This window comes from Monodon monoceros, unplaced genomic scaffold (genome assembly GCF_005190385.1).
Source record: "Monodon monoceros isolate NGI ecotype Baffin Bay Population unplaced genomic scaffold, NGI_Narwhal_1 Super_Scaffold_20, whole genome shotgun sequence".
NCBI classification, from domain to species: Eukaryota; Metazoa; Chordata; class Mammalia; order Artiodactyla; family Monodontidae; genus Monodon; species Monodon monoceros.
The window spans coordinates 102,005,279-102,029,954 of record NW_021703777.1 but is presented as its reverse complement, the minus strand read 5'-3'; positions in this window follow the sequence as shown (position 1 = coordinate 102,029,954).

The window sequence follows — 24,676 nt, the reverse complement described above, 5'->3', positions numbered from 1 at the left end:
CATAGATTTAGCTTCGAAAGATGTATAATCAACTCTAGTTTTTCCTATCTCCATGGGTATCTCTAGCCACTCAGATTTGTATCTAGAAATCCACTCAAAATAATGTTAATCATGCAATAACATAAAGTCAGTATGAAGAATGACATTGAGGGTACTGGAACTATTCAGATATGCATAGCTATGAAGTTATTTAGAAAGTTTAAGTACAGGAATTGGTAACTGACTCAACGTGAAGCTCAAGGAAACTCATATTGCATCTACTGAACTAGGTAAATGCAGGCATATCATTCACTAAAACAGAAACTTCAAGATTAAGTTTGTTTAGGAACAAGCAGGTTTATTGTGGAACATGTTGTTTCACTTCCATGTAAGACATTCATAAGTAGAGAACTGAAGATACTCATCTGGGATTCAGGAGTAAGTTTGGGGCCAGGATTAAAGATTGTTGAGGCATAAAATGCAAAAGGATGAAAAGAAACAAACAGTATAAGCAAGCAAGGGTGCCAAAATTTATGGGGCCAAAGATAGAACAAATGGGAACTAATATTTATGAAAGGAAAAACAAAACACAATAAACAAAAGAGAACCTCATAAAGGACACCAAATGCTATTGGCCACTTGACCTGAAAGAACAATTCTAGATAACATATAAATGCTATTCTTCCCATATTGATATGATCCAGATATACCGGTTTTCCATATATATGGGCACTGAGTAGCTTTTGATAGAGATATGAAAAATGTATCACTTGCATTACCACTCTTCCAACATCTTAAGTGGCTAATCTCATTATTTCAGGGTTCAGTGTGATATCTGATTTTGTTCAATTGGATAACACCAGCCAACACTTTTGGAACACACATTTCATATGAGAGCCTGATTTATATATGAATTAATCTAATAAATAAATCTTAAATTATAACAGCAAGCACCAAATATCTATAATGTTTGGTCATACGTTTTTTTAATTCATAAAGTTACATTAAGAAAATGAATTATTAAATGGTAAATGGAAAACTAATTTTTAAATGAGGACTATAATATGCTCATAAAAAATAAACTAAGTAAAATATTACACAAAACGTATATTCTAACAAATTTTTTTCTCTTTCTTAGCTGCGGCATACAAGAACTCTAAGATGTAATCTTTGCTTCTCTATATATACTTTCTCCAATAATTCCTCTCCACACATCATACAGTCAAGCAGTATCTTCCCATGGGCATTTTTAAAAAAGGTTGTCTGTTGTCTATCTCTACAACTTTGTACACAATGGGAATATGTGCCATTCATAAAGCTTCAAAGTTAAATCTATTGTCCAATCAGGATCACAAACCATATCTGAATGATTGCATTGCCATGGGATTACATGTAATGAGCTCCAAACTACTGTAACTTTTACTATTACTGTTGTCACTCTTATTGTTAATTTAAAAAAAATCTACATAATAAAATTTTAATAATTGCTATTCTAAGTGTTCTGGTTATATCAGTGACCAAAATAGAAACAACAGAATAAAATTTTAAACACCTACTGCCCTCATAAAGCTTACATTCTTACAGAGGAGATAGAATGATAAGCAAATTGAATAGCATTCTACATGATAATAAATATGGAAAAAAGAAAATCTATAGCAAAGTAAGGAAGAACGAAGTGTGTTGAAGGGTGGGTGTGGGGTTGGTTACACTCTTAAATGGACTCACCAGGATGGGCCTCATTAAGAAGACGTCATTTGAACAAAGACTTGGAAAAGTGAGGTTAGCCATGTGGATATATGAACAAAAGATAAATAACTGCATTTACTCAGAAAATCTAGGACACCATTAATCAAAAAATTGTTTTAAATTCAGCAAAGAATATCTTGACTAGTGTATTTTTTTGTAAATAAAAGACACATCTTTTGTCTTATAGATAGTAAATATTCTGCAATTATATTTTCATTTAACTTCTGGAGGCTGTTATTATATTCATCTTTCAGAACCCCAAGCATAGAGGAGTTGTGAATTTGCTCTATGTATGCATCTGTAACTGAACAGGACCCTATGGGGCCTTCCCAGGACAGAGCAGCCCTACCCCATGTCCTCTGCCTGCCTCTTGTTTGTAGAAAAACTTTAGCCTCCTAGGCCTTCCCTGAGTTCCAAAGAATAAATTTAATCAGAGAAGTGAGAAAATGAAGAAACAAAGGAAAACAGTCAAGCAAGATAAAATAATTATAATTTAGCCATTAAACAAAGGAACTTTTAGTTCCTTCTCGAGGGCTATAGATAATATTCTCAGCCAAACCCTTTGAGCTGTTTTGTAGATACTGAAACCCCCACAAGATGGAAGAAGTTAACTGGATGCTGCCCCCAAGCACGTAGACTTCAGACTGATTGGAATCAGAAGGTTGATGATGTTGACTCACAATTACCTTGATTACCTCACCACCAACCAATCAGAAGAATGTCCACAGGCTGATCCCACACCCCACAACCCTCTCCCTCACCCTGTCTTTAAAAACCTTTCCCTGAAAGCCATGGGGAGTTCTAGTCTTTTGAGCATTAGCTACCTGGACTCCTTGCCTGGCACCTGCAATAAACACTGCACTTTCCTTCGCAACTCGGTGTCAGTAGATTGGCTTTTACTGCACTTGCACAAGAGGACTCAAGTTCAGTTCAGTAACACATCCATGAATGTTTAAAATAACGCTCAGTTTTCTCAGTTACTTTTCCCATATGTGCTATTCAATTGATTCTTTTATAAATTATTTTCTCTTCCAAGGTTAAAAGTAATATTTTATCTAACTTAGCCTCACAGGAAAATAATTCTAGATTCTGAGAATGCAGGCATCACAGTGAGGCACAGTACAATTTGGTTCAGTGTACATTTCATTATGATGGAGTTTCTGGAGTTCTAAATAAAATAAATGGCTGTGAGGGTATGTTATGGATGTTTCTGATTTTTACAATATTCTCCTGAAATCCCTGAATATGATAAAGTCAAAGCCTGCTATTTATTCAATACACTGATTCAAAAGGAAAGTATTATTTTCACACTTTATAATAATTAGCACTAAGAATTATTAATTGATCAACCTTTATTTGGGAAAGTTTTGTTCTTTTTAAAATTTATACAGTCATAAGAAAATCTTATGAAAACAATAGCTGCAATAATTTCACTTATCTACTGCCTTACAGAAACATGATTAGTAAAATATTATTTAGCATTTCTTAACCCTTCCAGTTGAGTTAATATTAATGTTTCTTATCTCTTTAAATTGGTTTATATCACCACATTTATGGACTCTTAGAAGCAATATTCTTTGAGTGAATACATATCATTCAATATTTTAGAAATGTAACCAAAATATGTACTTCTTCAGAGGTCACACATATATATATTTTTTCAGAAGCACTGTTGTCCCTAGTGTCTTAATTATGAACTACTAACATTTAATGGGTAAAATACCTGTGGTGAGCTTTATAATACTAGAATATATAAAAGGGATATTTACAACAATATTTCCTGGCATAGTTTTAGTATATTACACTTTTTAAATGGACTAAGCTTTAGAGGACTGATTTGACTTACACTATATGAGTGACTATGCCTAAATTAAAAGAATCCTTCTTAATGAATTGTTAAGATGACCCAAAAGTATGTAAATTGACAACAGAGAATGACAGAAGAGGTAACTTTCAAATGTATGTATATTTTTTCAAAAAAAATTCTTAAAATAATTTTAAGGTTTCAGTTAATCCCATACATAAAAATCGGTTTTACCCAGTTAACTGAATTTACTATTTAAATAAACCCAAACATATTTGAGGCTTAAACACAATTGATATTTAAGTACTTTCAATGTGAAGCATAAGATCTGAAAGTGGCTTTCAGTTTTCAACCCATCACCTGACTTAGATTTATTTATGTATTTACTGCTGAAGATTTTAATATTGGTACTGGACAGATACAGTTAATCAGCTGAAAAGGAACATAGGGAAGAACTCAACTTGATTTGTCCAATAGCCGATTCTGTACAATCTCATTGTATTTATTGCCATTCTTTCACCTCATGGTCCATTTATCTTAATATCACATTGTTGAGAGAGGAGCTAAAATGCATGTTCCAGAAAGACAGTGTGGTCATCCTTTATGTAACCCAAAGAGAGAGTGTATTAAGTTGAATCTAAAATTGCCCCCTAGTGATTCTCATCTCCTGGTATTCACACTCCTTTGTAATGACCTCCCCTTGAATAAACTGTGGGTCTAGTGACTTAGTTCAAATGAATAGAATACCAAAAATGTTATATCACCCACTTTTAATTATTATTTTTATTTGGTTAACTTTTTTCAATTTTTTGTTGTGGCAAAATACATATGACTAAAATGTATAATCTTTACCATTTTTAAGTGTACACACCAGTGGCATTAAATACATTCATAATGTTGTACAATCACCACCACCATCCATCTCCATAACTCTTTCATCTTGTAAAACTGAAACTCTATATCCATTAAACAATAACACCCCATGTCCCTTTCCCCCCAGCTTTTGGCAGCCACCATTCTACTTTCTAAGTGGAATCATACAGTTTGCCTTTTTTGCTATGGGTCTATTTCACTTAGTATAGTATCCTAAGCTTCATCAATGTTGTAGCATATGTCAGAATTTCCTTCCTTTTTAAGACTGAATGACATTCCATTGTATGTATCTATAACATTTTGCTTATCTATTCTTCAGTAGATGGACACTTGGGGTGCTTCCACATCTTAGCTATTGCAAATAATGTTGTTATGAACATGGGTGTACAATTCTCTTGTATCTCTTCAAGACTCTGCTTTCAATTTTTTAGGTATATCCCCGACAATGGAATTGCTGGTTATATGATAATTCTATTTTAATTTTGTGACAAACTGCCATACTGTTTTCCACAGTGGCTAAGAATAGCATATTGAAGTCTACAACTATTACTGTAGAACTTTTATTTCTTCCTTTAACACTGTAAGTTTTTGCTTCATATATTTTGATGATCTGTCATCAGGTGCATAAATGTTTATAATTGTTATATATTCTTGCTGTACTGAACCTTTTATTAATATATAATGTCCTTTTCCATTCCTTGAAAACCTTTTAAACCTAAAGTTTAGTTTGTTTGATATTAGTATACCCACCCCACTCTCCTTATGTTAGTATTTGCATGGAATGTCTTTTTTCATCCTTTCACTTTCAATCTATTTGTGTCTTTGGATCTAAACTAAATCTCTTATAGACAGCATATAGTGAGATCATGTGATCTTATTTATTCTACCAATCTCTGTCCTTTGATTGGAGAGTTTAATATAGTTATACTTAAAATAATTACTGATAAGGAAGAACTTAATTCTGTCATTTACTATTTGTTTTCCACATGCCTTATAGGTTTTGTCTCTCAGTTCCTGCATTATGTCTTTCTTTGCATTTGTTTTCTGTAGTGAAATATTTAAATTTTTTTCTCATTTCCTGTTTTGTATATTCTATAGCTATTTTCTTTGTAGTTACCATGGGGGTTATATTTAGCATCCTAATGTTATAACATTCTAATTTGAATTTATACCAACTTAACTTCAATAACATATAAAATCCCTAATCCTTTAGAGTTTCATCACCATTCCATTCAGTTGATGATGTCACAAAATTACATCTTTCTACATTGTGTGCTTTAAAACATAAACTCATAATTATTTTAAGTGCATTATAGAGAATTATATTACATGGAAATTATATAGAAAAATAAATGTAGTTACAAACCAGTTATAATAATACTAGTTTTTAGACTAATAATTGCTTTTTAAATATATTAGACTCTTAAATCATGTAGAAAACAAAAAGTATAATTACAACCTGCTTCATTAATATTAGCTTTCATATTTGCATGTGTATTTACCTTAATTGAATATTCATTTCTTTACACAACTTTAAGTTACTCTCTAGTGTCCTTAATTTCACCCTGCAGGACTTCCTTGAACATTTGCTAGTCTAGTGGTAATGTACTCCATCAGATTTTGTTTATCTGGAAATGTCTTAATTTCTCCTTCATTTTTGAAGGACAGTTTTGCCAGATATAAGATTCTTTTTTTTTTTTTTAGTTTTTATTGGAGTATAGTTGATTTACAATGCTGTGTTAGTTTCAGGTGTACAGCAAAGTGAATCAGTTATACATATGTCAACTCTTTTTTAGATTATTTTCCCATATAGGCCATTACAGAGTATTGAGTAGAGTTCCCTGTGCTATATAGTAGGTCTGGATTGACATATACACACTACTAGATATACAGTTCTTGTTGGGCAGATTTTTTCTTTTAGCACTTTGAATATATTTGTCTACTGCCTTCTGGACACCAAAGTTTCTGATGAGGAATCTGCTGCTAGTCTTATTGAGAATCCCTTGTATGTAATGAGTTGCTTCTCTGTTTCTGCTTTCAAGATATTTTCTTTGTCTTTGTCTTTCAAAGGTTTGACATAAACTATCTAGGTGTGAGTCTCTTTGAGTTCATTTTCCTTGGGAGTTTGTTGACCTTTTGGATGTATATATTCATGTCTTTCATCAAGTGTGGGAAGTTTTCAGCCATTATTTCTTCAAATATTCTCTCTGCTCCTTTCTCTCTCTCTTCTTCTTCTGGGACTCCCAAAATGTATATGTTTGTCTGTTTAATGGTGTCTCAAAGGTCCCTCAGATTTTATTCACTTTTCTTCAGTCTTTCTTCTTTTTGTTCCTCAGACTTGATAATTTACATTGTCCTATCTTCAAGCTCATTGATTCTTTCTTCTGCCTGCTCAAATTTGCCTTTAATCCCTCTAGTAAGTTTTTCATTTCAGTAATAGTACTTTTTATCCCAGAATTTCCTTTTGGTTTCTTTTTAGGTTTTCTATACCTTTATTTATATTTTCATTTTAATCACACATCATTTTCTTGATTTTCTCCACATCATCCTTTAGTTCTCTGATAACCTTTAAAACAGTTGTTTTAACATCTTTGTCTAGTATGTCTGCCATCAGGTCTTTTTCAAGGACAGTTTCTATTCATTTATTGTTTTCCTTTGAATGAGCTATATTTTCCTGTTTTTTTTTAATGTCTTGTGATTTTTTATCAAAAAATGGACAACTGAATTACTAATGTGGTAACTCTGGAGCTCATATTCTCCCCTTTCCCCAGGGTTAGTTTTTTTTTTTTTTAATTATTATTTTCATTTATAGTTTGTTTTTTCGTTGTTATAGGCTATCTCTGCAGCAGATCAGCCTGAAGTGTATACTTAAGGTCTTCTTAGGTCTTATCTGTGCCTTGCCCTGGGCATCCATGGTCACTTTCTGATTTTCCCCATACATGCAATTGTTTTTGAATATTCTAGTCTTTAATGTGTGGCTCCCAAAAGGGGAAAAGAGAAAAATGAAAGGGGGGAGAGGTCACCAACCTTTAACTCTCCTGGATTTACTTCAGCTGGAGGAAAAGGGGCTGGCAACAATGGAGGAAAGTGCAAAATCATTGGACACACACCTCTTTGCCTGCACCTCTGTGATTAGAAGTAGCAATCATCAACCGAAGCACAGATCCCCAATATTTGGAGGACAGAATCCTTTTTATACCCATGTTGGCTCCTACAAGCTGTGTGTAAGCTGCCCAAGTGCACAGCTGTCTGCCACAGGACTGGGAATGGGAAATGGGCAGCTGTTACTGTTCCAAGAGCTGAAATTGACCAAAATTAACCTTAATTACCATCCAATTCTTCCCCTAGAAGTTGCAACCCTTCAATAAATCCCAGAATTCTGAAATATTTACATCAGATAGAATTTGCCAGTGAAAGCGATGTCTAGGTGGGGAGACAGATTCCTGGTGCTTAATATTCTGCCATCTTCCCAGAATCCCTTCCCTAGGACATTACTTCAGAGACTGGGTACAAAAATATTGTGACTTATATATTGGGTGCTCTATCTTATTTGTTTTGCTCTCTTACTCTGAGTGAAGCCAGCTACCATGTTGTGACCTGAGATATTCAGTATCCTCATAGAAAGGAAATGAGGAAAATCTCCAGTTAACAGCCAGAGAGGATGTGAGAACTTCAGTTCAAAAGCACACAAGAAACTAAGTCCTTCCAACAACGATGTAATCTTTTCCCAGTTAAAACTTCAGATGAGAACCGTGGCCCTAGTTGACTGACAGTTTGAGTGCAGCTTCATGAGAGACATTGAAAGTCTTCCAGATCACCTTTGTCCAAATTCCTAACATACAGAAAATGTGAAATAATAAATATTTGTTGATTGAAGCTTCTGAATTTGGGGATAATTTGTTATGCAGCAAGAAACAACTAATATAGAGAACACAATATATTCTGATTTGTCTTAAGTGTTTAAGTCTATTCCTTGATTTTTCAATGCTTACTGAATTTTTTACCCTGTATCATTTCTTAATGTGTATTGATATTTTCTACCAACTACAAAAAGAAATGCTTCTTCTGACTGGTCCAAAGTTGTGTCAATTTGCCTCTTAATTCTCAAGAATCAGGCTTATATTTCACATTTAGCTATCAAGATTTTGCTCATTTAAAATTGCCATTATTTGGGCTTCCCTGTTGGCACAGTGGTTAAGAATCCACCTGCCAATGCAGAGGATATGGGTTTGAGCCCTGGTCCAGGAAGATCCCACATGCCGTGGAGCAACTAAGCCAGCGTGCCACAACTACTGAGACTGCTCTTTAGATCCCGTGAGCCACAACTATTGAGCCTACGTGCCACAACTACTGAAGCCTGTGTGCCTAGGTCCCGTGCTCCACAACAAAGAGAAGCCACCGCAATGAGAAGCCCATGCACCACAATGAAGAGTAGCCCCCACTCGCCGCAACTAGAGAAAGCCTGCGTGCAGCATTGAAGACCCAATGCAGACAAAAATAAGTAAATAAATAAATAAATAAATTCATTAAGAAAACCCACCATTATGAAACTTTCCCCTGCTTCCTAATATTCTGCCACTGTTTCCTTAGCACTTTGCACATATCTGTTATTAACACTTATCACGCTGTCCCACACTTTTGAATTTATGAGTTTTTCTCTCCATTAAGCTGTGAGATCATCAAGAGAAAAGCCAGTTCTGATGTCTTTGTGCACCACTAGTGCCTGCCTGTGTAGCCATCTGCCATAGTGCAGAAACACAGTAAAAGTTGTTGAATGACTGGGTTTCCCATAGCATAGGGCATTCTAGCTAATATCACATATTCTTATGTACTGGTATTATTGTAAGCACTATATGCCTATTAACTCATTTTAGTCTCAGAAGAATGTTATGAGTGGTACTATTGTAGTCCAATTTTACATATGAAGAAATTGAGCCACAAAGAGGTTGTTACTCCTGAAAGATTATATACCCAACTGCCTTGCCAATAACATGATACATAAACTTCAAATATATTCCCTCCATTCCACATGACTTTTATGACTTAACTATTAACTAAACTTTCCTTCTTTGAATCTCCCATTCTTATACTTTATAATTTAATAGTGGAAAAAATAAAACCAGAACTGGCTATAGAATTAAACATAAAGAAATATATCACCATTTTATACAAGTACAAGATAATATTTGTTTAGTTACCACTGTGTACTTGATGCGCTTTTCAAAAATGTACAGCACCTTGATGACTTTATTGACTGCAAAACTTGAAACCTGAATTAGTCTTGGAAAGAACCTCAAGTTCTTTCCCAAATTCTCTAATATACTTAAACACCATCCCAATTTTCCTGAGACTTTTGGGTTTTCAGTGCCTAAAACTAGGACAGACCCAGGAAAGTTGGGACAGCTGGTCATCCTACATTTATCTGACAAACATATCACCTCTCCATAATATGAAATCACTGTTCCCAGCACAATGAGTGCACAATTTTCCCCTAGGCTTAACAACTGAAATTTGAAATTTATTTGACACTTTTCTGTTTATTCACATTACAAGGTCTTCAAGTAGTTTATTCTTAGAAACATATATATTTGGCATTGTACCTCATGTTAAAAATAACTTGTTTAAAGATTAATTCAGTCTCAGTACTAATGCTCACTGATACTCCAGGTATTTCTTCAATATGAAGGTATCCCTTGCATATTGAGTCATTCTTGTTATTTCTCTCTTTTTTCTTAGTGAGTCTAGCTAAAGGTTGTCAAATTGGTTTATCTTTTCAAAGAGCCAGCTCTGAGTTTCACTGATCTTTTCCATTGTCTTTTGAGTCTCTATTTAATTTATTTACACTCTGATCTTTATTACTTCCTACTGACTTTGACCTGCACTTGTTCTTTTTCTCCTAGTTCCTTTAGGTGTAAGGTTAGATTGTTTATTTGAGATTTTTCTTCTTTCTTGAGGTAGACTTGCATTGCTATATATTTCCCTCTTAGTACCACTTTTGCTGTATTCCATAGATTTTGATATGTCATATTTTTATTTTCATTTGTCTTCATGTATTTTTTATTTCTTCTTTGATTTCTCCATTTATCCAACAGTTGTTCAGTAGCATACTGTTCAGTCTCCACATACTTGCGATTTTTCTAACTTTCTTCTTGTAGCTGATTTCTAGTTTCTTATCATTCTGATCAGAAAAGACACTTGATATGATTTCAATCTTTGTAAATTTATTGGTTTGTTTTGTGTCCCAACATATGGTCTATCCTTGAGAAAGTTTCATGTGCACTTGAGAAGAATGGCTATTCTGCTGCATTTGAATGGAATGTTCTGCGTAAATCTATTAAGTCAATCTGGTTTAATGTTTTATTTAAGGCCACTGTTTCCTTATGGTAAAGATTAAGTAATCACTGTGTCATAAAAATAAATATTCAGTGATCAACTTCATCATATTAGCTCCTAGGTGAGGATGAATGTATCAAAAAGTAAAAGATGAATTATGTCCTCAAGAAGTTCATAATGGTTTAGTAATTCAAGGGTAACACATAAAAACACTTAGAAAAATGGTAAACAGACTGCCTAATTTGGTTAACTTGTGGAAAACCAACCCTAAAGATTTAAGATTTAGAAAATTGAATGGGTTAGTGTTATCAGAGAAATCCCCACTCTGGAGAGAAAACTTGGGTTAGACCTGAGAAAAAGAACTTTTGAATTATCAGAGGTGAGATAGGAGAATGAAGTAAGAGAGACACGAAAAGGGTTTACTGATGTGTTTACAATGGGAGTGTAAAAAAGGAAGTAGAAGGAAGAAGAGTGTTGGTTTTTAAGAATATAAACTTGTAATTAGTAGTAAATAAGCCATAGAGATCTAATGTACAATAGTAATAGACAATGATATATATTATGTAACTAAAAATATGTAATGTGATAAATATCTCTACATCGGCAATCATATTACAATGTATAAATGTATCAAAGTAACAGGCTGTATACCTTAAACCTACACAATGTTACACATTAAATTTATTCAATTCAAAAAATAAAATGCGGGCTTCCCTGGTGGCGCAGTGGTTGAGAGTCCGCCTGCCGATGCAGGGGACACGGGTTCGTGCCCCGGTCCGGGAGGATCCCACGTGCCGCGGAGCGGCTGGGCCCGTGAGCCATGGCTGCTGAGCCTGCGCGTCCGGAGCCTGTGCTCCGCAACGGGAGAGGCCACAACAGTGAGAGGCCCGCGTACCGCAAAAAAAATAAATAAATAAAAAATAAAAAAAATAAAATGCATTGCTCCACAAGGCCCTATAGTACTTACCACAATTTGGAGTGCATCATAGATATTCATTTATTTTTTATTTGTTGAATTCACTTGTATTTCTTTACTCTAAAAAGTTTTTGGATCAACTTGCAACAACAGAATTAACAAAATAATTTATTAAATTTATTGAAAACTTTTAAAAAAGAATTGTTAGATATTATAACCATTCCCAGACTTAAAATGCCCTAAATAAAAATTCAATAATGGTTCAAATTATACTAATATATCTCCTTCACAAAAGGAGAGGAATTATGTTTTTGGAGTCCAATTCTGGATATAGTTTTAGTACAGAAAGGAAGAGAAATCTAGGCTTTTTAATGTGATTGTATGGAGCATTTAATGAGATGTACTTTCTTGTTTCCCCCTTATTTTTTAAAAACATTTGTCCAAAGATATCCTCTGAATATGTATCTTTTTGTATTAAAATAATACAAAACTCTTCTTGACATGACATTGCTTAAAATAGTTCAAGCCATTCTCTGGCTCACCAAAGTTCAGGAGAGCAGTATTGTCATTACTATACCTGGAAGACAATCTGTCTGCCATTCAACCTAGAAGGAGATATTGTACAATACTTGAAAAAGCTTTCACAGAAGTGTTTCTCTTCCTCTAAAAGAATTATGTTTATTTAATTCCGTACCAAATATTTTATAGATTTTTTAAAAGATTAATTTTTATCATCATAGAGACTTGAGATAAATTACTAAAAATTATAGAGCAAAGCTGAAGAATAGAATCACAGATTAACTTAGCAGGTGTGCAAAAGCACCATCAGCCATTTTACAGGCCCTATCAGCCACATTTTTTGCAAAATAGCACTAATTATAGCTCTTGTAACTAGAAACAATGCTACGCATTCCCAGATTGCCAAGATTATATAAATGTCTATTTTCGCAGAAATTTTAAATCACTATAATTTCATTCTATATTTTGCTTACCATAATTATACTTTATTAAAACAACTAACTCACAAGAAAATGATGCCAAAGCAGATGAGTTGTATTTTTTCATTCATTTGTGTTGTTACTGAGGTAAGTAGAGTCATAATGAATTGGGATTACAAAATTTTTGACTGAAATTGTGTTTTATCTGTGGCTCTCTTTTACAGTAAAAGTGTGATGAAATTTGAATAATAAGAAAGAGTTTAGAGCTCAGAGGTTAATGTCCCTGCATATATACATCTATGCCAATTTTTTCCCTTGCTTTCGTCAAATGGGAAAAAAAAAATCTCCCCCCGAAATGGATTCTCCAAATTAGATTAAAAATTTTACTCCGGTATTTATTTCATTCTTTACTTTCTCCAATTATTCACAATATAATTAATATTCATTCAGTGCATGATTGCTTTTTGGTGCGCGTGTGTGCATGCGCGTGTGTGTGCTTTCGCTTCCTATTACACCATAAGTTATTTGAAAGAAGGAATCATATTCTGTGTGTTTTTCACTCTGTTTAAATGGTTTATCCTCATCATATCTGACTTTCTGTCTCTGTCTCACATACACTCACAGCACACATGCACGCACAAACCCAGAAGAGCTCATCTATTGAGAAACTATGAATAATGTAGTGAATAATAGGTGAACAAGTAAATAGTAATAGAAGTACCAACAAAAGAGTTATGATAGTTTGAGTGATTCAATTTCTGAAGATTTTCTAGCGTTTGATGAAAGTGAGGGGGGAAATCACATGTTGATGTAGGAAAAACATGAGGGGTAGGAAAGAAAGTCAATTTAAGAATTAGTTTTGTCCCCATGTAAGGATGACTTCTGGCCATCCATAAAGAAAAGAATATAATGCTGCCAGGTGGCCGACTGCTCTGCATAAGGGAACAGTTTGGGGTCTAAAGGTGAGCTACTGCCACTGAGCACAGGGCTCTCAATAGTGGAGAGAGCTGCAGAAACCTTGGTGAAAGGAAGGAGACGCAATGTTGAGAACACATTCTATCCATGAACATTTAGCTACTTGCATCATAAGGACAATATTGAACAAGTCCTGAGATGGCAGGAAAGAATGTGCATGTGTGACTAATCTCTTCAGGAAAAGGAAACAACTTTAGGTATCTTAAGGACAAAAGGATCTAAAACAGGAAAATAGATACTTACAAATCATTAAAAGAGCCAAAGGCATGGAAGTCAGGGGCATTAACTGCACTGCTAGATTCAGGGTTATTAACCACTATGCCTGCAATCTGGACGTGCTACTATTTCCACCTCTGCTGCTTCAATACAACTGCCACACATTCATGAAGCTGTTGACTAAACATTAGAACATGGAGCTTCACCATCACAAACATGCCTGTCTGTGAAGAGTAGCTTGTTAACTACCATAGTCATCAGAAGATGGCTTCTACCCCACTTCCATCTTTCACATATCACAGATCTGCATCTCCCTGGAAGAACCAAACTTTCATTCACAATCTTAAGTTTTATGCCTTATGAAAAATGTAAATTTTGTCCTTCTAATTCTTGTGATAAGGAAAAAATATTGAAGGGGGCGAGAAGAAATTCTACTTAACAATGGGCAATATCCAACAAAGGAGGCTGATTTATTTAACAAGAGAGTTATTCTTTCCATTCTTCTATGCTACCCTGTTGATAAGCATTTACATTGAACACAATTATTTTCATGCTGTGGGTTTATTCCGAATGTTTCTCCCACATACCTCTGAATCTGGGGGATCTTTATCTCTATCCCTCTATCTCATGCAAAGTGGACAAGAGAATGGTGTTCTTTTTGAGAGAATTTCTCTATTCTATTTCTATTAACATCATGTCATGCAGAACCATCTAAAAATCAGGCTGTAATATTTTCACACTCAGTTAAGTTGCTTTAGAAATCATTCCATGAAGATCATACATGTTGGTTGAAGGAGGAGTGAAAGTGACTAGGATTAGGTGTGCTGGGAATGTGGGCAAGCATCCTATGCAATTTACATGTGACCCCAGGGCCTATGCAGGCTGCCTCTGAGTACCTTATCTCATGGTGCTGTCAGTTTTGCCTGACTTTCTATCTAGGAGGAAGAAATCATATCCAGGTGATATTGGGTGGTTTTGATATTGGGAGTTGCAGAGTTACTACCTGATGTTTTTTTTTTTTTTTTTTTTTGCAGTACGCGGGCCTCTCACTGTCGTGGCCTCTCCCGTTGCGGAGCACAGGCTCCGGACGCGCAGGCTCAGCGGCCATGGCTCACGGACCCAGCCGCTCCGCGGCATGTGGGATCTTCTCGGACCGGGGCACGAACCAGCGTCCCCTGCATTAGCAGGCGGACTCTCAACCACTGCGCCACCAGGGAAGCCCTACCTGATGTTTTAAGATCAGCTTCAGTCTTTTTCAAAGGTTATTATATTGCCAGGAGCAATTCCTCCAAGGAAAAGTACTACATTAATAAGTGTACAAGAGTTTTGTTCCCAGAACCTAAAAATCTGTAATGTGTCTCCTATCTCCAAGCAGGCCTTGCCATAGGCTCTTTGCAGTATCCTGTAGCACAGACGCTACTGTTATATAAAAGCCAAACATTAAGCAGCCAGGCTGCTTAACTTGCAACATATACCAAAACGTGAGCCAAATTCATATGTGGAAGTTCTGAGTTACGTAGTAAATGCTCTGGAGCAGCAAACCCGAATGTAGTGTGCATTGCCTTGGCAATACAGAAAACCATGTTTTGTTTTGTTTTGTTGTGTTCCTGTCTTAAGGAAAATGACAAATGGTTTAAGATGCACGTCTCATTATTTTGGTGGACACCAGGAGAGACTCTGAGCATGGATATATGAAATAGCATTTGTCGAGTGCGTTTCAGCCTATCAATTTCCAACGTTGTGGCTGGACTGGCCCTTGTGGTTCTTATGACTGCAAGACGCCTTCAGCAATAACCATCAGGAAGCTTTGGGAAAAAAAAAGATTTATTACTTATAAGTCCTGGAAATCCCATGGCACACCTGGGGCCTCACAACAAGGTCATGGGGGAGGTGGTGAGGTGGGGGAAGAGAGAAAATGGGCCTGGGGTTCTGCTTTTATTGGGGTTGAGGGTCGGGACCTGGGGTTTCTTGGTCTCACTCTACATTGGTGAATTAAAAACATAAAAGCAGGAATTTAAGGAGTGAGAAGGAAAAGAAAAAGCAGCCCAAATTGTCAGTTATCAAAATCCACCAAGATCTCTAAAACAAAGGAGTCTGGGTGGGTGGGAGGGGAGAGGGAGAGGGAGGGGGGAAGTGACTGGCCTGGTGCTTTATCTAGCTGTATGGCTGGGGCACTCTGTTTACTTGAGATAGCCATCTCTGAAGTGAATGTCTTGGCACTCAAAGCTTAAGTCAGGCACTTATATCACAACAAAGAAAAACCAACTCTCAGGGCTGACACTAAAGCACTGCACACATAGAGAACAGCAGGCAGACATTGCTGACAGAGCACAGATTATAACAATGTTAGGAGACTGACAGATACCAGTCACAATGGATCTTGCTAACATATTAAGAAATTTAAGCTTTATTTGATAGGAGATGGGGTTCTGTGCTTTGAGGATTAATTCCAGCAGGCAGGAATTTATTCTTATTTCAGTAAAAATTACAAATGTACCTGGCCTGGCACTGACTCCTAGTCAGCATGTGACATATTGATTAATAGTGCTGCTTGGTAGCCATAAGACTTTGAAGTTTCAGGGAAGTTTGCACCAGCTTCTAAACAATGAGATTTGTGAATTGCCCCCAGTCTTGGTAAGACCCCTGCATTATGTATCCAGAATATGCCTACATGACTGGTAGGGTATGAGGAACCCCAACTGAAACTAAATTTTGGGTCCCCTTATTCTGAGGTGTTCCATTCACACATTGGTGGTTTCTGGTTCAAGAAAGGACGTGTGTCATGGGAAGACCCTTAGAGAGGGAGGACAGCTGGAACTTACTCCTGGCCTCTCCAGACACTTTACTGTGAGGCAGGCTTTGGGTGTGATACATTTCCTTATTTTAATGCTGTGACTCTATCGTACATCTTTCCTGAAATGAACTGGAGATTTGTCAGCATTGCCACTTTGGATCCTGTGAGTTTCCTTTAGCAACTATCACTGTGTACCTGTCACATTAGGGCAGGCCATATAAAAGTATTAATCCATGAATGGTATATTGTTGGATGTAGATGCGAGGGAGGGAGACCACTCGCACGTTTCTGGTTTGGATGACTATAGATAGAAGCACCATCAACCAACATTGGAAACACAGAAGACAGATTTTCTCTGGAATGTAATGTGCATAGTCTCATCATAAGGTTGGATTTGGGTGTATTTTGAGCATCTGAATGAAAATATTTGGACAGTTGGATATATAAGCCTGAAAGTGAAGTAATAGTTTTTCTTGCAGTTGTAACAGTCATTTGCAGAGATTTTTATAGAGCAAGAGTAATGAGATGAAGACTAATGATATTTAAACAGACGGTAGAACCAAAAGAGCCCATATTTCCAATCCTTAATATCATTCTTCTAGATTCAGATGTCATCATTGATTCTGGACTAGATTATGTTGTTTATGAACATTTTCTGATTGTCAGGTTGAAATTTCCATTAACTGCAGTCAGGTAAGCATTTCACCTTTGCAATTTTATAGGGTTGTAAAAGTAAATTACCATGGGTTGATCCTTCTTAACCTATAAAATACATTATCACAAAGGCACTGATTCATCAATTACATTTTGAAATGTGACCTTTAAAAATAACTGTGTCAAATGAAAATTGGCTCCAAGATAATAATTAAAATATATTTAAATAAAAATGACAGTGCAAATAGATAAATTTATCTGCTGACAAGAGAGTAGGGATGTAATAACAGAGTTATTGGTTGCAAGAAGCAGAAATCCAAATGATAAACAGCTTAGGAAATAGTAGGTAAATTATTTACTCTAGTAAAAATGAAACAAGAAAAATAAAGTTGGAACTAGCTTCTGGGTCCTTTGGAACTTGTGGTTAATTATCAGCAAGTTATCTCTCTGTTTCTCTGTCTGTCTCTCTCTTCTTTTCCCTTGTCTATAAATTTCATTTACCACTGCTGATATCATGCCTACTAGTAACTCCCACTTATCTTTTCAGCCTTATCAAGAGAGACTAAAGGACCTGTTTAGTTCTAATTTTTTTTTAATTCTCAGGTAAGGACTTAAGATGGCTTGTGTCACAGACCCACTCCTTCCACGAAGCATTTTTACAAAGAAGTGAGGAAATATAAGAATATGGCATTAAAAAATTGAAATTCTGCCATTGCAGCAATGTGGATGGACTTAGAAAATATTATGCTTAGTGAAATAAGTCAGACAGAGAAAGACAAATACTGTATGATATCACTTGTATGTGGAATCTAAAAATTAATATAAATGAATGTATATGCAAAATAGAAACAGACTCACAGATACAGAAAACAGATTTGTGGTTACCAAAGGGGAGAGGGGAAGGAGGAGGGACAAATTAGGGGTACGGGATTAACAGATACAAAGTACTATGTATAAAATAGAACAAGGATATACTGTATAGCACAGGGAATTATAGCCATTATCTTTTTTTTTTTTTTTTTTTTTGCGGTATGCGGGCCTCTCACTGCTGTGGTCCCTCCCGTTGTGCAGCACAGGCTCCGGACGCGCAGGATCAGCCGCCATGGCTCACGGGCCCAGCCGCTCCACAGCATGTGGGATCTTCCCGGACCAGGGCACAAACCGTGTCCCCTGCATCGGCAGGCAGACTCTCAACCACTGCGCCACCAGAGAAGCCCGCCATTATCTTATAATAACCTATAATGGGGAATAATCTACAAAAGTACTAAATCACTATGAAATTAATACAATATTATAAATCAACTATACATCAATTTAAAAAAAGAAGAAAGTGGCAGCTGATACTGAGTCATAAGTGGGGATGGTGAACAGGACTGGAGAAGAGTGAATCTTGAAAGGAGGATGATACTGTTCTCAGGACAATAAGGAGGTACTGGGGAGAGACAGTAATTTATGTATGCTAAGAAGGTTATAGTAATCCCTTGATATCTTTGCTGTTGACATTAATGGTTTAGACTAACTGTAACAAAAAATAATGATGTTGTATATGTATAGCTGATTCACTTTATTATAAAGCAGAAACTAACACACCATTTGTAAAGCAATTATACTCCAATAAAGATGTTTAAAAAATAATGATGTTTCCTTACATATGGAAATATATATTTTTATTGAGAAAAATTCAATCATAGGTACTCAAGACTAGTGATAAAAACCTAAACAACATAATGAAGCAAAGCAAAACTTCGTCTGACCCTCGCCCTACCACATGTAGAGCAATCGGATATAAAGCGGAGATAGCATTCTACTAAAAGTTGGAAGTTCTAACAATGAGTTTGAGGATATGTAAGAAATATTTTATTTTCCACCAGAATATGATTTAGAAAAAAGAATTTTTAATGAATAACTTCATACTAATTAAGGTTTGGGGTTTGAGAAATTATCTAAAGGCAGATATTAATAGTCCCTTTGTACATACTTGTTTTTATAACATAGATTCTGTTTGCTTATTTTTTATAAATTGTCCTTAATTTTTTATATAAGACAGTACAAAAGCAGCTAAAGTAATATGTGGCAATTCTAATAGAAAGGAGATATTGTAACTTGGTAAGAAGCCACTACCATTTTTGGTAAGTGTAAATTATTTATTTGGGGACAGTAAAATGCACATATCAGACACCCTTAAGGTAATCTAAACAAATATATTTTAAGGAAAGTTTAGTTAGGCTTCAATTTTTCAATCATCTGAAATGAGAGCATTTACCTAATATACTGGAATTATATTGAGAAGATAAGTATTCGTATCACATCTTTGTTATTAAATAAATGTGTTTTGGGACAAGATACTTATTCTCTTTGGGTCTAGTTTCCTTATTGAGAGATTTGGAATAAAATACAGCTCTTGAAATTTTTCGTGTAGCAGAATTATTTTACCAAAGGCAAAAAAAAAAAACAACCCAATATATAAGACAGAGAAAAGCACATAGCTACTATAACTGAAGTCAACAGCCCTGTACACTTCACGACCCATTATCTCAGGTCCCCTCACTGCTCCCACTCATTTTTGCCCCAAAGAAAACTCCCAGAACAGAATGTTCTGGGGAATATCACTGAACATCTGGATTAGATGGTTCTTAGGGTTTTACACAGTTCTAAGATGATTTTTAACTCTAAGAAAAGGTTGGGGTGAGGGAAATGGGGAAATGATGGTCAAAGAGTACAAACATTCTATTATAAGATGAATGAGTTCTGAGGATCTAATGTACAGCATGGTGACTATAGTTGACAATACTGCATTGTATACTTGAAATTTTCTAAGAGAATAGATCTTAAGCATTCTCACCCAAAAGAAAAAATATGACCATATGAGGTGATGGATGTGTTAATTCACTTAATTGTGGTAATCATTTCACAATGTATACATATATCAAATCATCACATTGTATACTTTATATATAATTTTATTTGTCAATTATACCTCAGTGAGGTTGGGGGGGGAAGAGCTATTAATTATACTTAGTCTCTAATATTAGTTTAATGCTGTGAAGAATTAAACATTACGATTATTGTAAATAAAATATCAAAATAAAGGTAAGTTAAAATCTTAGTCCTTAAAGTTAGACCATAACTATAGAGGTTCTTATGCCTCTGGTGTCTGGTGCATAAGAGGTTTGAATCAGTGTGAGCTTTATTCTTTCCATCCTCCATACTATTTAAAGACAGCAGAGCCCTGTTAGCATCCACATAGAGAAAAAGAAAACAATTAACTTAGAAGTTTGAATGTTATTATATCAGAGCTGCAGTTCGAATGGGCTTTGGAAAACACTGCTGTCCAATGAGTAAATGGGATCAGAAATCTAGTGATTATCACTTTTAACTTCAAAATAGATTATCATTAATTTATTTTTGGTAATTTCCATATAGTGTTCAGCACTGTATCTGACTGCTCCAATTTTCTCATAAGCATACCTTACAAAACAGTTTTTCTATCCCACTGACAAAAACAGATTGTCTATTTTTTATTTTGAGTCTGTGAGACACGGATCCGTCCTTTTAAAGTGAGGTCTCTACTGTGCCAATGCTTAGGTCAGGGCATGCATGGCCCTGTGTGAGGTTTTTCCTAATATGTGAATTAGGCTGTTGATTCTGACAAAGTCAGGAAAGACCCTCTAGAGCATCACTAGGGACAAATTACAGGAAATCAAGAACTTTCTCAATTTCATTCAGACTCCATCAAACACTAGATCATATTTTTTAAAAAAATAACTGTTAGCTTACTCTCCTCTGATCTCAAGGCTGAAGCTTCTGGCTTCACTAGAGTGTCCTATCAGACATTCATTCGCAGAGTTGATACCAAGCCATTAGGTTAGTTTAACTGCTCCAGCAGTAACTAGTAGGAACTTAATGCTCCAAACTCCCCAACCCACAGCAGGCTTTATCCCAGTGCTGGCTGTCTATGTGTTTGTTAGACATTTACTGCATCATTGTCAATAATATAGGGCATTCCCAGTGAGCACACCATCTGCCATTCCCCTCTCTGTTACAATAAAGAATTCACCTACAATGTGGTCTCTGGGATTTTCTCAGAGTGAGGTGAGGGAATAGGGTGGCATATTCCCTTCAGGGATCAACCATAGCTCATTTGGGTCTTCACACTGGTGGACAAGTTTTCCCAGAAAAGTTTGGTGGAAGTAGATCAGAACATACTATCATCAGGACTTCCCTGGTGGCACAGTTGATAAGACTCTGCATTCCCAGTGCAGGGGGCCCAGGTTCGATCCCTGGCCAGGGAACTAGATCTCACATGTGTGCTGCAACTAAGAGTTTGCATGTCACAGCTAAGGAGCCCACTTGCCGCAACTAAGGAGCCAGCAAGCCACAACTAAGGAACCCTGGAGCCGCAAATAAGACTTGGTGCAACCAAATAAATAAATGTTAAAAAAAAAAAGAACAGAGGGAACCAAGTAGGATTCAAAAAGAAAAGAACATACTATCATCATATATAATGGTATATATAATAGTATTTATAATAGTATATATAATAGTATTTTCAGCAAATTGCTTTAATATACACTTGTGAGGAGAAAAAGAGACTACAAGGGAGAAAAATCAAAGTGCCAATAATATCTATGCTCTAAATTTTCTGTTCTTAACTTTCCTGTGTTTTCCTTGTTCTCTACAATGAACACATGAAAGAAAAAAAATATATATTTTGTGGTGCTGGTTAGAAAGAAGGTACACATCCCGAAGTCAGGAGCTTAGGTGCAAAGCTGATAGGAAGACAGCATGTAGTTTCAGGAGCCAGTGCAGGTGACAAAAAACAAGAAGTGACCCAATCCATTAAGAGAACAGAAAGAATTGGGTTTAAGTCCCAATAAATGGCACCAATAAAATAGCTAATCAGACCCCAGCCCTTCCTGGCTGTGGTACGGTGCTCACAGTGGGAAAAAGAGGTTGATACACTTCTGATCAAATGGTTCATATTCAAAGTGCTTTGTTTTACTGCACTGAAATAACAGAAGTCAAAACTATTGAGAAGTTACCAACATGCCAGGGACTGCTCTGAGCATTCTGTATGAGTTGTATGATTGAATTCTTATAAACACCCTATGAGATAGGAAACTATTATTACGTCCATTTCACAGATGAGGACTCAGAGGTAATGTATCCAGCTAACATCACAAAGTTATGTTCCAGTCCTGTTTTATTATAATATACTGAATTCCTATTTCTAAATGTTAATGATTTATTGCATGAAGGTTGTTGTCCCTTCTCAATTTAAGAAAGACGAAACAGTCACTGGAGAACAGGAAGATCATGATAGGAACGATACAGTGGTGCTAGGGCAGGGATGCTAATCACTGCATTCTGACATCTGAGTTTTTCTAATGTTGGCAAATTTCACTTTCATGTGCCAGGCTGTGTAAAGCAGCTGCACTGATGTATTTTATTTGCCTAATTAGTCGTTTATTTTCATTTTGTGCTTATGCCCAAATGATAACATGAATTGGAATTCTGTGATACTGGAAAAAAAAACTACATCTTTTAACTTGTCTTTTACAAAATGATTAACTGAGGTGATATATTTACAATGACAGTACTTAATTTTCTTGCTTCATCCCTAACTGGACTTCCTGTCTGGTTTATGTTAGTGCTGTATGGTAAAAGATCAGGACCAAAGATTCAAAGCAAAGCAGGACACAAATAATGGTCCTGGCATTGAAGAAGCTTAGGAATTGGAACTGGCATAAGTTGGGGATAAAGAAGCAGCCAGTCAGAAACCTCAGGATTAATGCAGGGAACAAACAGAGACAAAAGTCAAGGTCAAGTTAATAGTTATGAAAGCAATTAGGGTAAGTAGTACTTGTAGCCTCAGAGACAAGAAGACCTATATTCAGGTGACTTCTGTCTCAGAAGGCAAACATCATGGTTTCTACCTATCAAAACAGTCAGATATTATGAAGGCCACCCCAGGGCCCATGAATAAAAGCGAGTGAGCCCAGAAGTGTGTGAAGTGGTACATAGCCTTGCTTTGGGAGAGTGTGTAAGCAGGGTAAAGAAGGTTCTATATATAATTCTTATTGGCATACCTAGCAAGGTGCAAAGAAAAATGTGCAGCTATTTATCTGCTTACAAATAAAACTCTAAGCAGCTAGAGTTGAGATGCTCTTATTAGACCTTCAAAATTATTATATCATAAATAAGAAAAAATATTTGACTTAGTTTTGGCCCAATTTTGGTTATGTAAAGTAAATTTATAACACTGTCAAATTATGTAGTCACTTGCAAACTTTAATTTCTCTTTCCAGTATATACGGCCATGATGACTAGTCCTTGAAAAATTGATGAAAAGCAATCCCACCAAGACAGTGAAAAAGAAGGGAATTCAATCTGTGTTACGAGGTCTGGTTCGATGTAACTGTTTCACTTAAATATTTGAATAAGCAGATGAAAGGCATCCTAAAGAAAGTACACAATTTTGGAGATTAGTTCAAGTTATCTATTCCTGTGAAACAAACCACCTCAATCTTAATGGCATAGGAGCAAGCATCCTAAGCCACTAGAGGTTGCATCACTTCTTACGACCTAACACCAAAAGCCACATGGTATCACGGCACTGTAGTCACAAGGCCATCGAGATTCAAAGAGAGGGGTCATACACCCAACCTCTCCTTGGAAGAAATGTTGAGGTAAAAATGCAAGAACATGTGGAATGAGAAACAGTGTGCACCTTTTTTGGAAAGTACAATCTGCCACAAAGTATGAAACACATTTGACAGTAAATACATCATACAAACAACATAAACAGGTATAAATAAAGAAGAAAATATTATGAAATTAAGGTGATTTATGTCCAAATGCATGCTGGGAATATAGAAACTGCATATATTTATAAAGAAAGAAAATGCAAACCCCACCGTCTGATCTTTAGCCTCAGTGCCTTCATCCTAGAGATTAGGGGTCTTCAAAGCTCTTACATTTTCTCGTCATGGCGGAAATGTCCACTTTTGTCCCTGAGCTTAAGAAATGGCCTGCTTTCTCGAGATTAGCAATGGGATGGTTTGTGAAAAGCCTATTGAAGGGCGAAAGCATATTGGAAAAATTCCGTATCACTACTATCTACCATTAAAGTTTAATTTTGTTTAAAAATCTAGGTTTATTTATACTAGTTTTTCAGAGAAACTGAAAATAATTGTGGACAAATTGGTTCAGAAGATACTAAAAATGGTGGAGGGGAAATCACATAAATTGAAAACTACCTAAGACACATATTGATTTGGTTGATTTTTGAAAATACTATCAAGGGAAAAACTGCTAAAAAAGATGTACATACTGATTTTAGTCAATTGCAAAGTAATCAGTATTCTTTAATCCATTTAATCATTAAACAATGAACCCTAAATTTTATTTAATCTAGGTATTAATGTTTCTGGTATTACATTTTTTCA